The sequence below is a fragment of the Taudactylus pleione genome, unplaced genomic scaffold (assembly GCF_031769625.1).
Source record: "Taudactylus pleione unplaced genomic scaffold, aTauple2 ptg000533l, whole genome shotgun sequence".
NCBI lineage: Eukaryota > Metazoa > Chordata > Amphibia > Anura > Myobatrachidae > Taudactylus > Taudactylus pleione.
Genome location: NW_028284935.1, coordinates 4,368,872 through 4,382,868, shown reverse-complemented (window position 1 = coordinate 4,382,868; position 13,997 = coordinate 4,368,872). Strand labels below are relative to the sequence as shown.

General features: G+C 46.1%; 1 protein-coding gene and 1 long non-coding RNA gene across 2 annotated transcripts in view; one reads left to right on the top strand and one right to left on the bottom strand.

Annotated features, from left to right (window-relative positions):
- The window catches only part of GFRA4 (GDNF family receptor alpha 4), a 482,549-nt gene that overhangs the window by 60,114 nt on the left and 408,438 nt on the right, over positions 1-13,997 (bottom strand). The gene's annotated exons all lie outside the window — the stretch shown is intronic.
- Positions 1-13,997, top strand: part of LOC148501138 (uncharacterized) — a 43,117-nt gene that overhangs the window by 27,854 nt on the left and 1,266 nt on the right. Inside the window, exon 2 of the long non-coding RNA XR_015870083.1 lies at positions 1,615-1,820. This is a non-coding gene — a long non-coding RNA (uncharacterized LOC148501138). The remainder of the gene's footprint in view (positions 1-1,614; positions 1,821-13,997) is intronic.

Sequence of the window (13,997 nt, the reverse complement as noted above, 5' to 3'; positions counted from 1 at the left end):
TGCATTTCAGACAGTTTAATAAATTAAATTTGATAAAAATGTCCTCCAGGCTGTCTAGCGGAATGGGAACAACCTCACGCGCCAAGGTGGTGCTGACTTTCACTGTTCATTTTCTCTAATAACTGCTACTCATACCTGCCTACCCTCCTGATTCAGCCGGGAGCCTCACGAAAATCAGGTGCCGGCGGCGTCCCCCCCCCCCACAATTATCTGTGAGACCCCCGTAGTGGGGGGGGAGGGGGGCGGTGATTCATGGTGAATTGCGTAATAGTGGCCCCACCCTCTGCACCGCCTACAAATGGTCATCGTCTGTCCGGCCACGCCCCCCCCTTTGCCCTGCCGATCAGGCTGCTCCCTCCCGGAAGGGGTAGCCAGAAATTCGGCAACCATGCTGCTACTGTACTACAGGCTGGGACAGCGGCTGTTCGACATGGGTGAAAATCCCGATTGTCCCTTAGGTAAGTATTGACTAACCTAATTCCCTCCCCTAACCCTCCCTTAGGGGTGCCTAACGCTAACCTTCCCCCAAGTGCCTAAACCTAATCCCCCCTCTAAGTGCCTAAACCTAACCCCCCCCTTCCCCGCCGCCGAAACCTAAGTCCCCCAGGGGGGGGGGAGTGCCTAAACCTAAGCCCCCCCGGGGGTGCCTAACACTAACCCCCCCTTCCCCGCGCCTAAACCTAACCTCCCAGGGGGGTGCCTAACCCTAACCCTAAGTCCCCCCCCGGGAACCCTAAACCTAACCCTCCCCCCCACGGCTATCCGCGCTCAGGTCTCCCGGCGTCGGTAAAATGACTGGCGTCTAGATTTAGACACCTGTCATTTAACCCTTGCTGGGATTAAGCAGTCGGGAAGCCGGCTGTCGGGATTAGGTCTGCCGAATTCCCGACTGCATACCGGCTGGGACAATCTCCCCACTGGCATCTAGGCCCTATTTAACAACGAGACATGGGGCCTGATTCAGAGCCGCTCGTAAGTGGCCGCTCGTTCGCTCCGAGCGATGTTTGCCCAACTGCGCATGCGTACGGATCGTTATATGCATGCGCGAACCAGTCAGTGTGGTCGAAATTCATGTGCTCGCAAAATAGCGAATGCCTGATAATTTGAGTGACAGAAAGAGGCGTATGTGGGTGGTAACAGGGGAAGGTGCTTGAAAACAGGGAGTGGAGATCCGAACGCAGGCGTGCTTAAAGGTCAAAACGGGCGTTTTATGGGTGTGCATAATTAATACAGCAGCGTCATTGACCACGTCACTGAGTTATTTTATAACCAGAACTGCTCGCAAAATTGTGGTAGCAAAAACCAACCCCAAGAATAGCGAGCAGTTCATACCCTGGTCGATGTACTCGATTAATCTAATAAATAGCGGATATGACGTAGGATGCGAGCGGCCAGGGGGCGTATTTTTTCAAAAAACGACCACAAGTTTTGTTCACTCGTTCAGACCTAGAGGCGTGAACAGACCGCAAAGAGCGAACGGTTGATTTGAATAGTCACCCCTATTTTCTGGATGAGCGAGCGCTAATTGCGTCCGGCTCTGAATCAGGCCCATAACCCCTTAAGTACTTGCTTAGCTTACGCTGTTTGTAACCGTACCGCTTATGTCATTTATAGATGGTGAAAGCCATACGGTCTCCATTGCCGGCAATGAGGACTCAGCAACAGCCTTTCCGTGTCCAACAGCTGTTCCGGCACTGCTAGATCCCCGCCGGGAGAAAGCGTAATGCACATGCGCACACTGGCCATCGCATGACACAACAGCCCATCAGTGAGCGGAGGATGCCGTCGAGGAGACGGGCGTTGCTGGATCTCGCCAGACAGTTAAGTAATGTTAAATACCAACGACATGTTTGCTAGTATCACTGCGATCCTAAACGTAATCTGTCACTGGTAATAAAGATTGTTCAAAAATGGGGCCCTTAGATTCTTCGCTTTACACGTGTTCTTAAAGCAAGTTTAGAGCATGTAAATGAAGGGCTCTGAGGCATGTAATTAAAAAAAATACAAATACATGAATACGATACCTATGAATCTTACACATGAGGGCACTGCCCGTATGTTCTGTTCCCGGGTTCTGTTCATCTTGGGCTATAACCAGCCATGGTAATTGCTTTCATATGTGGCACCAACACCTGGGGCACAGACACCTACAGTAATATCAAGACCCAACAACAGATGTATTTGGGGGTTAAGTGCAAATATTAATTTACCCCATATGTATGAATGAGGGACTGCAGCAGATATCTCCGATACCTGCTGGGATCCCCCCATTCCCGCTGGCTGCCGCTTCCCCCAAATTTACCAACTTTCTTAATGTGATGCGTTAGCCGCTGTAAGCTATTATATTGGTTACACATCGCATAATTAGCCGGCAGAGGGTTCCCCCGGAACCCTCCCCGGTAATGGCGGCCGCGCATGTGCAGTCAGCGTGAATGAGCATGCGCAGTAGCCCCGATGGTACTCTGGGCACATCGCAGGGACGGGCTCCTTTCAGTCATGGGCGGTAATGTCATGCCCAGATCGTATTGTAAATGCGATCATTAATGAACGGGCCGCTAACGCTATCAGCTTAACCAGCAATTATAAGGTGCAATTGTTACATAAAATATAAAGCCACAAAAGCACCAATTCCTAAACTAAGTAAGAGCATAGCCTTGAGACCACTTGCTCTCATACACAGCACCTGTTGGGTCCTATGAAATTACCCACATCAGGAGGCAACAGATACAGGTGACTGTTCAAGATATATAGGGGCCTATTCATCATGACATAATTATCATTATTGATAATTCTGTTTTAAACTCGCTGCAAGTTTAAAAGATGTTTTGGAGGCATTCATCATGCCTCCTTCATCATGCCTCCTTCATCATGCCTCCTTCATCATGCCTCATTCATCATGCCTCATTCATCATGCCTCCTTCATCATGCCTCCTTCATCATGCCTCCCTCACAAAAATATCACTTTCGAAAAGCTACTCTTCTTCAGTCAGCTTTTCAGAAAAGTGATACTTGTCCCCTGCAGCTGAGGTATTCACAAGGATTTTCTCACTGCTGCATGGCTCTCTCCTCCTTCCTCTATGCCCCGCTGGCTAACACCCCCTGCCCCCCCACGTCCTCTGGTGTCCGATCAGGCCCCCCGTGGGTGTCCGAGGCCCCCCACGCGAGTGTCCTATGCGGCCACCCCTCCCCCTGCGGGTGTCTGATGTGCCCCCCCGCAGGTGTCCAATGCCGACCCCCTCTCCCCCCCCTGCGGTTGTCTGAGGCCCCCATTTCCCCCCCGCGGGTGTCAAAATGCGGCCCACCCGGTGTCCACTCCAATCACCACCAAAGCCCCCCTCCCCCGTGCGTGTCCGATCACCACCAGCAGGGAACTTGATGAATGGCCCTGACACTTATTTTTCACAAAATTATGTGAAAATTGTAATATCCACCTGCTTTTGTGAAAAATAAGTGATGATGAAAAGGCCCCATAGTAATTTATCTAATGAAGAACACGATGAAGAATTGGAAACATGGCAAGACTTTATAACAATGATGAGTAACTTTCAAGGAAAAACATAAATACAATCCCATTACAAAGTGACAATGGGCCCCATTTACAAATGAAAAATAACCCCTTTAGCGCTCGTTGCCAGGTTTCTGTATTTAGTAAACAGCGGTAATCTTAGATTACCGCTATTTTTACAGCATCGCTCTCGCCATCTTTTAGATGGCGAGAGCGATGCAGGCCCCATTGCCGGCAATGGAGACCTGGCGGTGCCTTTCCGGCTTCAGCGAAGCCTTCCAGGTACTGCCGGGTCTCCGTGTCACGCACATGCGCAGACGGATCACTGGAGCCCCGTCACTGGCAGCGTTAGGCTGCCGGCAGCCCAGCGGAGGACCTCGCTGAGGACTTGGACTTTGCGGGACCTTTGCCGGAGGGGTAAGTATTACTAAGTACCAGTGATACTAAGCGAAAATTCCCGCTGCTATTTCGTTTTGTTTGTAAATGGGGCCCTATGTAGGTAAATTTACATGATGTAAAATAGAGAATGTCATAAGACAAAATGGCATCAAAAGACATGTTCCATGTACAGAAAAGTTAAATTGGGCAGATGAAAGGAACAACAGAACCCTGACCAAAATTATCAGATGCGGCTAACAGACTTTGGATCATATAAACTGTACTGGAGTGAATCCACAATGACAGCTACTTACCAAGCAGATTATTTCCTAGAATGGTGGAGAAAACTCCATGTGAACTAACGGAAATCCTAGCGTATATCAAACGCAGGGCCGCAACTGGGGGGGGGGGCTAGAGGTGGACGTGCACCGGGTCCCGGATTGCAGGTGGTGAAAAAGCTGACTCGAGGTGGCTTGGGGGCTGCAGACTCAGAAAACGGCCATCCAAAAATGGCCGCTGCCAAAGAGGAGACAAATGCTAGAGGTCCTTACTGGCCCTCTGGTGTGTCTCTTCCTTGGTGGCGGCCATTTTTGGATGGCCGTTTTCAGCAAATTCCATGCGGACTAGCCGTCTGCATGGACTCTGCTGAAAACGGCCATCCAAAAATAACCACCGCCTAGGAGGAGACAGATGCTAGAGATCCTACTGGACCTCTAGTGTCTGTTAGGCCAGCGCAATGCATACAGCGTTCCTGGCAATGGGAACACTGGCGCTGCCGGGAGAAGATGCTGAAAGCTGCATCTTCTCCCGTGAAATCCCCTGGCAACGAGCATAAACCCCCATTGCAAGAAGCATAAACCCCATGGCAACGAGCATGTAACCTCTGGCAACGAGCATGTAACCCCTAGCAACGAGCACGTAACCCCTATCAATGAGCATAAACCCCCTGGCAACAAGCATAAACCCCCTGGCAACAAGCATGTAACCACCTGACAACAAGCATGTAGCCCCTGACAACGAGCAGGTAATTTTAAAGTACTTAGAAGCCTTACTGTGGGTTATAAAATGGTGTCGGGCGAATATGTAAGTGGCACTTTGGTAACAGGCATTACAGTGTGTGGCATAATGTGTAATGGGCATTATGGTGTGTGGAATAATGTAAGTCACTATACCAGGGACGTCTGAATAGTGCACTGCCTTATGGAGGAGCAAGGACAAACTTCAGGTACACGAAGGGAGGGGGCGCAAAATTGCTACCTTGCACCGGAAGACAGATATCCTAGTTTCAGCCCTGATGTAAAGCGTTTGCTTATTTTTCTAAAATAAAATGAGCATACAACTCAGAATCAGGCACTAACCTTTATGTTGGCAAGATCTGTGGCTATAACTTTGTTCACTGGTGGCCACATTTCTTACACAACTGTGACCGCAATATGTTTAGCCCCCAACACAAATACAAAACTGATGAGTACGGTTCTAGATGTCTTCTGGTGTAAAGGTATGGCACATATTGCTGTATCTATTTCTATATCTGCAGGAACAGCTGCTGCAGTTTGCAGCTTGTCTGTAAGTGGAAGATTTACATCACAGCCATAATAAAGTGAATGACTTGTATTTAAATGCCAGGTACTTGCTCCCTGCTCAATAATCCAATTGCAAACACAATACGTAAATGAGTGCTGTGTCTTTCTATTACCAGAGTAGAATTCACGGAAGATCTATATTATGCATTGCAATCTCTCCAGCGAAATAACGAGAGTCGATCAATACAGAACCTTCATCTGCGCAGAAGCTCTTAGCTTCAAGTGATATTTCTTGGTAAATAAGAAACCATTTTCATTTCCATTACAGTAACCAAGAGACTTTGATGTACGCAGCTTCTCGAAGGGAAATAGTCTCTGCCCTGCTGAAGATTGACAAGATAATAAGCGCAACGTCAGTCCTTAATTCGCCTATTCCCCATCGCACTTTGCGCTGCTGCCCTGTAATGATATGATTGAGTCAGTCAGACAGGAGAGGTGTATCAGTGGCGGGTATAATGTAGCACTCTACATAAAAGTTACATTCTCATATTGCTGGAGGCTGGTACCTGACCGCGGGATAAGTGATTATGTTATTTATTCAGCGTATCGAACGGATACACGATTTATAGCAGCAACAAGACAAACAGGACAAGAAACTGCTCCAATTCTGGGGTCGGCCCAGTGCTCTGCAAGCGCTTAGGCACGGCCCATCCTGACGAGGCTGCTCCACCCATGAGGAAGCGATCTGCAGCTTAAGAACAATAAAATGGACATCTAATAGGTGCAGTACGTTTTTGTATTACAAAATACAAAATAAAACAAAGTCTAAAAGAACAGACGTTTGTCCTAACAATGCAAACTTTTAATGCAGAGGTTCCCAAACTCCACCAGTACAGTCCACGTTTTAAGAATATCCAGGTTTGAGCACAGGTGACTTAATTAGTACTTCAGTCAGTTTGATATAACCATCTGGACTCAAGCATGGATAACCTTAAAACCTGGACTGTACTGGCGGAGTTTGAGAACCTCTGCTATAATGTCTGTTAAGTCCAGTAAATTAGTTATTCACGTAGAATTGTCACCCATCCACATTGATGCTAAGTTTTGCATCACTGTCAGTCATGTTACTTCTTTAATCCCTTTTTAAAAAAACCTATTCTACATCATATAAAGAAAAGAAACAAAACTAGTAATGATGCAAACAGTGATAATAAGCAAAGATAGCCAAAAAAAACAAATTTGTTTCAAATTAGTCTGTGCAGAAAGTAATTTCTGCAATGCTACAATGTATAAGCCGAACGTTAATGTTTCATGTAACATTAAAGCTGCATACACACATGATAATCGTTTGAAAAAATCGTTCATGCGTGTTCGCGTTTGTAGTTTGTAGTTCAGTCAGACTTGTCAACTCAACGATTTTCATTAAGGGAATATGCAAAAATGGTTTGTAGTTAAAAAAAATCGTTCATTACACTTTAAAAGATCTGACAGATATGGAGCGTACACACGGTCAGATTTGTCAGACTTGTCAGATTTGTCAGATGAACGATTGAACGATTAAACGATCTGAACGATTTGAACGATTTGACCAAAGTTTTGAACGATTTGAACGATTTGAACGATTGAACGATTTTTGACTGCATTAAAATGAATGGAATCGTCCAAGTCTGACTGCAAACCCATCAGATGTCAGATATCGTTATCTGACAAACGGGAACGCGCATCGTTGATCGTCCATCGTTCAGGCATGTCAGATATGAACGATTTTCCTTCAGATATGAACGACTGAACGATTTTTAAATCGTTATCGTCCATATCTGAAGAAAAAATCTGATCGTGTGTATGCACCAATAATCTGACAGAAAATCGTTCATAAAATCGTTCATAAAATCGTTGGTAACAAAATCGTTGTGTGTGTATGCAGCTTAAGTGTGTTAGAGAGTGTCCTGTGTTCTCCGTACCTTGCTCTTTTTATTAAAGCTGTAATTTATATTACAGTAGTAGTCCTATTGATTCACCTGACTCCCAGAACATAAATGTAATAAACAGTGTCAAATAAATGTATTAACAACAAAAATAACCTAAACAAGCTAGCACTTCTACTAACTATTATTCTATTATGTACTTTTGCTTTAATTGTACCATTATGTTCAGGAAGACTATCCCATATGAGATTGTGCCACAGGAAACTAAACCAGAAATATTAAACAAATAAAAATCACATTGAAGGGCATTTAATCATCTATTTGGATGTATAAACTTTTATTGCTGCCATGCATGCACTAGGAGGAGGGACTGGGTACAGCCTAGCAGATCGGGAAGAGCTATGCATGCCTCCAGCGTGACAAAAAAAACTGGGGTGTGATGATTGGCCACGCCCCGATACAGCGAGTCCACATTGTACCGTGATGTCACACCCCTTTATGTTCCGGGCTCCCATCCTCCCCAATGTTGGGTGGCGTGCACCTTGGTAGAACCATATTGCACTGCAGGTGGGTTAGATGTAAAATGTGCAAAGAGATTTAGATTTGGAAGGGACACAGTTGTGGGTGAAACGCGTTGCTGCCCTCTGGAAATATAGCTGGATTATTGCCCACTGCCAGCCTCTCAATTTCCAAGCTCCTACAGTGACCTGCTTGGAAATAAAGGTGTGACCGCTGTCTTTGAAATATACTGCTGGGCTTACACCGCTGTTGATTGTCAGCTCCCTGCCCGCGGTGTGCCGGATGATCTATTACTTGGTCAGGGAATCCGGAGGACCGACACAGGAACTAGTGTCTCAGCGGACGGCGCATATACACGGCCAAAGGAGGTACTGGCCAGCCGGTCCCTGGGAGCTGCACAGCGCTCACCTGCACCTTGACGGTTATATACAAGCGGCTCCCAGCGCCAGGAGATACCGGAAAAACCACGGCCTTTGTGTGGAGGTTGATTATAAAAAACTGGCTGTTATTAATAACAGCCATCCGTTCAGAGACCAGCTGGAGGTACTGTAGTCTCTTTTTCAATTTTTATTGTCTCTATGGGGCCAATCCAATTGGGTGCGAGTTGCGAGTTTGTTTAATAAAACTCACAGACTTCACAGGAATGCGCGCACCCGAGAATACTCTAAACCAATTAAAAATGCCTGTTTGCGGTACTCGCAGCGGAGGTTTACGAATTGTCTGCCAAATGCGATATGAGAGAAGTACATAAAAATACTGGGGTGACCTTCCTGGAACCCCCACAAGTGACAATTTCATTTGCAGAATCATTTAGGAGGCTGTTAGTTGGCATAAGGAATGTATTGGATCTTTTTAAAGGGTGTTAAATGGCTGATATGTGCATTTAAAAAAAAAAGAGATAAAGAGCAAAAACTTTTTTTCGTTTACTTTCATACAAAAAAAGGGAAAAATGGCAAAAACAAGTAGGAAAAAAGATGCTTTTGGGGTACTTTATGAAAAAAAAAATATTTTTTTTCAAAAAAATAAATAAACTAATTAAATGTGGGGTTCATAATGCAACGAAAAAGTTGATTTTGGGGAAATACAGTATGAGGCCAACTTTTCGGAAACCCCCCAAAATTGACATATAATTATTAGACTAATTAAGCTAATTGAAAACATCCAATTACCTAATTAGTCATTTGAGGAAGGGGGGTGTCCAAAGTGTCCTGACATTTTAACCTTAAAATAAAGATTTACCCTGTCATCTCTCAGAAGGTGCGAACGCAAAAATGCTCGTTTACTCTGGTTCAATGCGAGTTTCTAATTGGATTGCAAAACAAATTCGCAGAGAAAACAGCAATTCGCACCTAACTGGATTGACCCAATTATCTAAAAGACACGTGGGCTAACCAGCTACATGCTGTTGCATGAACTGTGCTACTTATTCCACTTTTCCACCTAAGTCCCGGGTCTGACCCGCGGTTTGGAACACTGGGCCTGATTCAGAGCCGGACGCTCTGAAAGAGCGCTCGCTCTGAATCAGGGCGTTTTTTTTTTTTTTTGGAGCAGCCTCCTGGCCGCTCGCATAGCTATGGGTGACCACCCACAGCTATAGCGAGCGGCCAGGTTGATGGTCGCGATGGTCAAGACCATTGTGACCATCGGGATTGCGATGACACCCTTGTGGTAGGGTCTCGTGGCCGCAAGCCCCAGAGGGCTTTCGGCTCTAACAGAGCCAGAAGCTCTCCCACTGACATCACTGGTGATGTCAGTGGGGCCGCCCCCAAATGGCAAGCGTTCCGTAGGGAACGCCACCAAACGGCCACCCCCCCGGCCCGCCCACCAAACGGGGCGAGCTGTCACTCACCATCAACAGCTCGCCCCCTTAGGTGTGAGACCCGGAGCGACGGAGCGCCCGTCACTAGCCGGGTCTCGGGCATGCGCACGACGGAGCCGGCTCCGTTGTGCGCATGCCCAGTGGGCAAACAATGACCAGGTTGCGAGCGCTCAGCGCTTGCGACCGGGTCTGAATCAGGCCCACAGTTCCAAAACGGGTCAGACCCAGGACAGACCCCTTTTCTACTGTGGCGCCAATCCGGTTTATTTATCCGGTTTATACCCGGATTGGCACCTTTCACATTGCACATGGGTGCAATGGAACACTTCTCCCAGCGCTTGGAGATGACCTCATATCCGAGCACCAAGAAACCTGGTAAATGGATGCTGTAAATGGAAACCGGGTTACCCGCTTACACTGCTGGGTTGCTTGGGTCGTTCCCTGCAAGCTACCCGGGTTGGATTGCCGTTCACTCGACCTGGGAAATCAACCCTTGCCCCTTTTACACCTAGCAATAACCCGGGTTTTAGCTGTGGTGTAAAAGTGATATAAGTAACCTTTACAGCACGTGCGATGATACTACATATGGATACATTGCAATCAATTGCTGCTACATTGTCATTTTAAAGTGAATTTATATTTCTATTATTACTGTTTATGTCGGGTTTATTTTATTGAATGCTTTTATTCCATTTTTACTTATTTTTATACTGTGATACTTTTATGGCATATATTGAATATATGACAAATGAAATAAATGAATGTGTTTTGATGGATTAAAATATTGGTTTATATATCTATCTTTAAGGGTATACACCAGCGCATTTTCTTTTGTTAAAGGACTACATTCAAAAGCAGCCAGTATTTACCCTGCATGCCAATATAATAAATGTATTAGCACCCCCTGCATTGCAGCTTTTGCTGTATTGCTACCAACTCAGAAACATCCTCTGTATGTGTAAAGTAGGGAAGAGATGCACGGTGACAGAGCACAGGAATCACAGCGTCCCTGTCCCAGCAGCTGTAGGATGAAGATATATTTCAGGAGGATAATCGCTTGTAGTGGGATAATCGCTTGTGTGCAGCTGAGCCTCCTGCGAGAATTAGCAGTGAGCGTTTCATAAAGAAATATTGACTTTTACATCAGCGAAGGGACCTCGGACGGCCGTGCGGGCTCCACTCGTGCGATGTAATGGTCAGTGAACTATGACGGATCTGATCTCTGCTGAATGGTTATTCCTCCCAGGCCCCACAGTGTGCCAGCGACCGCAGCTTGCTGAGTGCCTTCCTCCTGTCCCAGTGTTTTACATTCGCGGCAGAGGAAGCTCTTTCTGGTGATTACATGGAGAAGAGTCTTTGAGAGAGATACGAGGGGCCATAAAGTTATAGGAGGAAGGATAACTCATGTTTGGAGATGTTTCCCGTCTAGGCAATATACTGTATATATTTTTTCTTTTTCTTTTCTAAAAGTGACATTGAGATGTTTCAAGGAATAGTGGGATCTATACAGGGACGTATCTATAATGGGTGCAGGGTGTGCTGGGAACATGGGCCCCTGGGGGGAGGGGCCCTACATTGCACACCCTAAGCACAATGTGAGCCCCTGGGTCCAGGGGGCCCCGCACCGTACACCCTGCACCCATAATATTACTTACCTCTCCAAAGTCCCACATTGGCGGTGAGTCCGGCGCAGTAAAACGACTGGAAAATGGCCACAGTGGCCATTTTCCCGTCGTTTGCGCATGCGCAATACAGGGAAAATGGCCGCTGCGGTCATTTTCCCGGTGACCTGTACATACACTATAGACTCTGGGCACACTCTAGTGCCCAGAGTCTATAACTCCGGCGCTGGCCGCGCACAGCTCAGTGCGCAGCTGGCTGCCGGGCAGAGAGGAGGGGGCCCATGTCGGAGACTGCACACAGGCCCCCTCCTCTCTAGAAACGCCCTTGGGTCTATAGACTTGGGGTATTCAATATGAAACGTTAACTTCATTGTCGAAGTTAACGTTTCATATCGGAGCTTTTTTCTGCGTTAAGGTATAGCGCGCGCTCCCGCTTATCCCCGTATTCAATATAAAATTAACGAAAATGGGAAACTCCAAAGTTGGATTTGCGTAAAGTTACGAATTTTTCCTTAAAATAATTGTAAGACCCCCCTAAAGTTGTAAAAACATGGGGGAACACTATGGGTACCCCCGTTTTAGCCTTTAATTGGAAGTCGGGGATTTAAATAGCCGCAGCAGGTGTTTTTTTCCCGACATTGAAGAAGTGATGCAGAAGAGCACTTAGGTTAATTTTTTTCGTTTTTTTAAGTGGTCCCATCAAATTTGGGGTACATGAAAATGGGTACTAGCATATTTTTAAGTCCCTAAAGTAAGTTTTTTAAAATTCTGCATTTGTGCACCTGCCGCTGATAGCCTATTCTAGAATACACCTGCCGCTATAAATCTATTCTAGAATACACCTTCCGCATACTTGCAGAATAGCCCTGAACCTATTTCCCTATTGTTAAACAATTTTTTCCTATATTTTTTTTTTCACCCCAATTTTTAAATTAATTTTTTTGGGTGTCCCTTTTTTTTTTGTAAACTTTTTTTGACACAGTTCTTTTTTAAATGTCATTCCCAGGGGTGCAGGCTATTTTTTTAAAGCCTGCACCCCTAAACCCCAATTCTGCACTTTTTTTCGACACCTATACAATGGTGAAAAGTTATCACCGTTTTTTATCAAAGACTTTTCAAAACTGCGATAAGTCTTTGAAATAGAATACGGTGTAAAAGTAAAACCTGCGATAATGACGTCATACCTCCGATATTAACGCAAAAACGATGTTATCGCACCCATATGGAATACCCCTGTTAGTCTTGAACAGAGGTGAAGTGGATGGAGATAAAGTACCAACCAACCAACCATCTCCTGTCACTTCACAGGCTGTTTGAAAAATGACAGGAGCTGATTGGTTGGTAATTTATTTTCATCCACTTTATCTCTCTCCAAGGCGTATATTTCTTATTTACTAAATTGAGAGTTTTTAGAAGTGGAGATGTTGCCCATAGCAACCAATCCGATTCTACTTGACATTTAACTAGCACCTTCTAGAAGATAATACTGTAGCTACAATCTGATTGGTTGCTATAGGCAACATTTCCACTTCTGAAAACTCTCACTTACCCCCAAGACTTAGGGCCTGGTTCAGTAAGGAATGCACGCACTTGGCCAATGCTTTTGCTCTGCGCATGCGAATGCATCGCACTGCGCGAACTTGCCAGTGCAATCAGGTTATGGTACGCAGACTATACGCAGTGTGCACGCAGACCCTTCCGATACTGATTGACAGGTAGTGCCGTTTCTAGGTGGTGACTGGGGGTGGTCAGGCGAACGCAGGCGTTATAACGCTGTTATAGGGGCGTGCATAATTAAGGCAGTGCGGCGGCATACGCAGCCATACCGTAAGCTGTACACAGGTAGCGGACAAAATCCTGTGGCAGGTGAGGTCAACCACTATTATGCTAATGGACCCGATGTTCTCGATGTTACCGATGTTTACAGGCTGTGAGTAAAGGGAGATGGGCTGCTTAGTATGGGGCTGGGCGTCTGCATCGATTAGCATATTCTCGCAGCGGACGGGTGCGTGCGTCTGCTAGCGTGCGTTCCTTGCTGAATCAGGCCCATAGACCACAATGTCTATTATCAGGGGTATATTTACTAAAGTGAGAGTTTTTAGAAGTGGAGATGATGCCCATAGCAACCAATCAGATTCTAGCTATTATTTTCTAGAAGGTGCTACTAGTTAAATGTTAAGTAGAATCTGATTGGTTGCTATGGGCAACAACTAAACTTCTGAAAACTTTCACTTTAGTAAATATACCCATGAGTTTTGTAAAATGCCACATCTGAGAAAATAGGGGAAACGGGGAGACTAAAGGGATTTAGGTCCCTATTTACTACAATCCGCATTTCAAATGCGGTTGTAGTGTGATATTTTCGCCTAAATTCGCACTGCGATTAGGAAATATCACAGGAATATACAGTATCAAATACCACTTGCATGGACAGAGCTTGTGATAAAGTTCTGCCTCTACGCATGAGCCACCAATACAACCCTCCCTGTGATCCCTCCCCTGCGTGGCCCTAAGAAGATCACCCCTCACCCCTGGGCCAGCGATCCCTTCCCCCCCACCCGCTCTGCTTACACTTACCTCTGTGTGATCAGTGCTCCAGTGAGGTCCTCTCTCTGGGGCTCCGGTCAGCTGCTCTATGCAGCATAGAAAGCTGACCAGGGTCACAGTGCAGGAGCCGGGAGACCAGCTGACCGGAGCCGCGGGTAG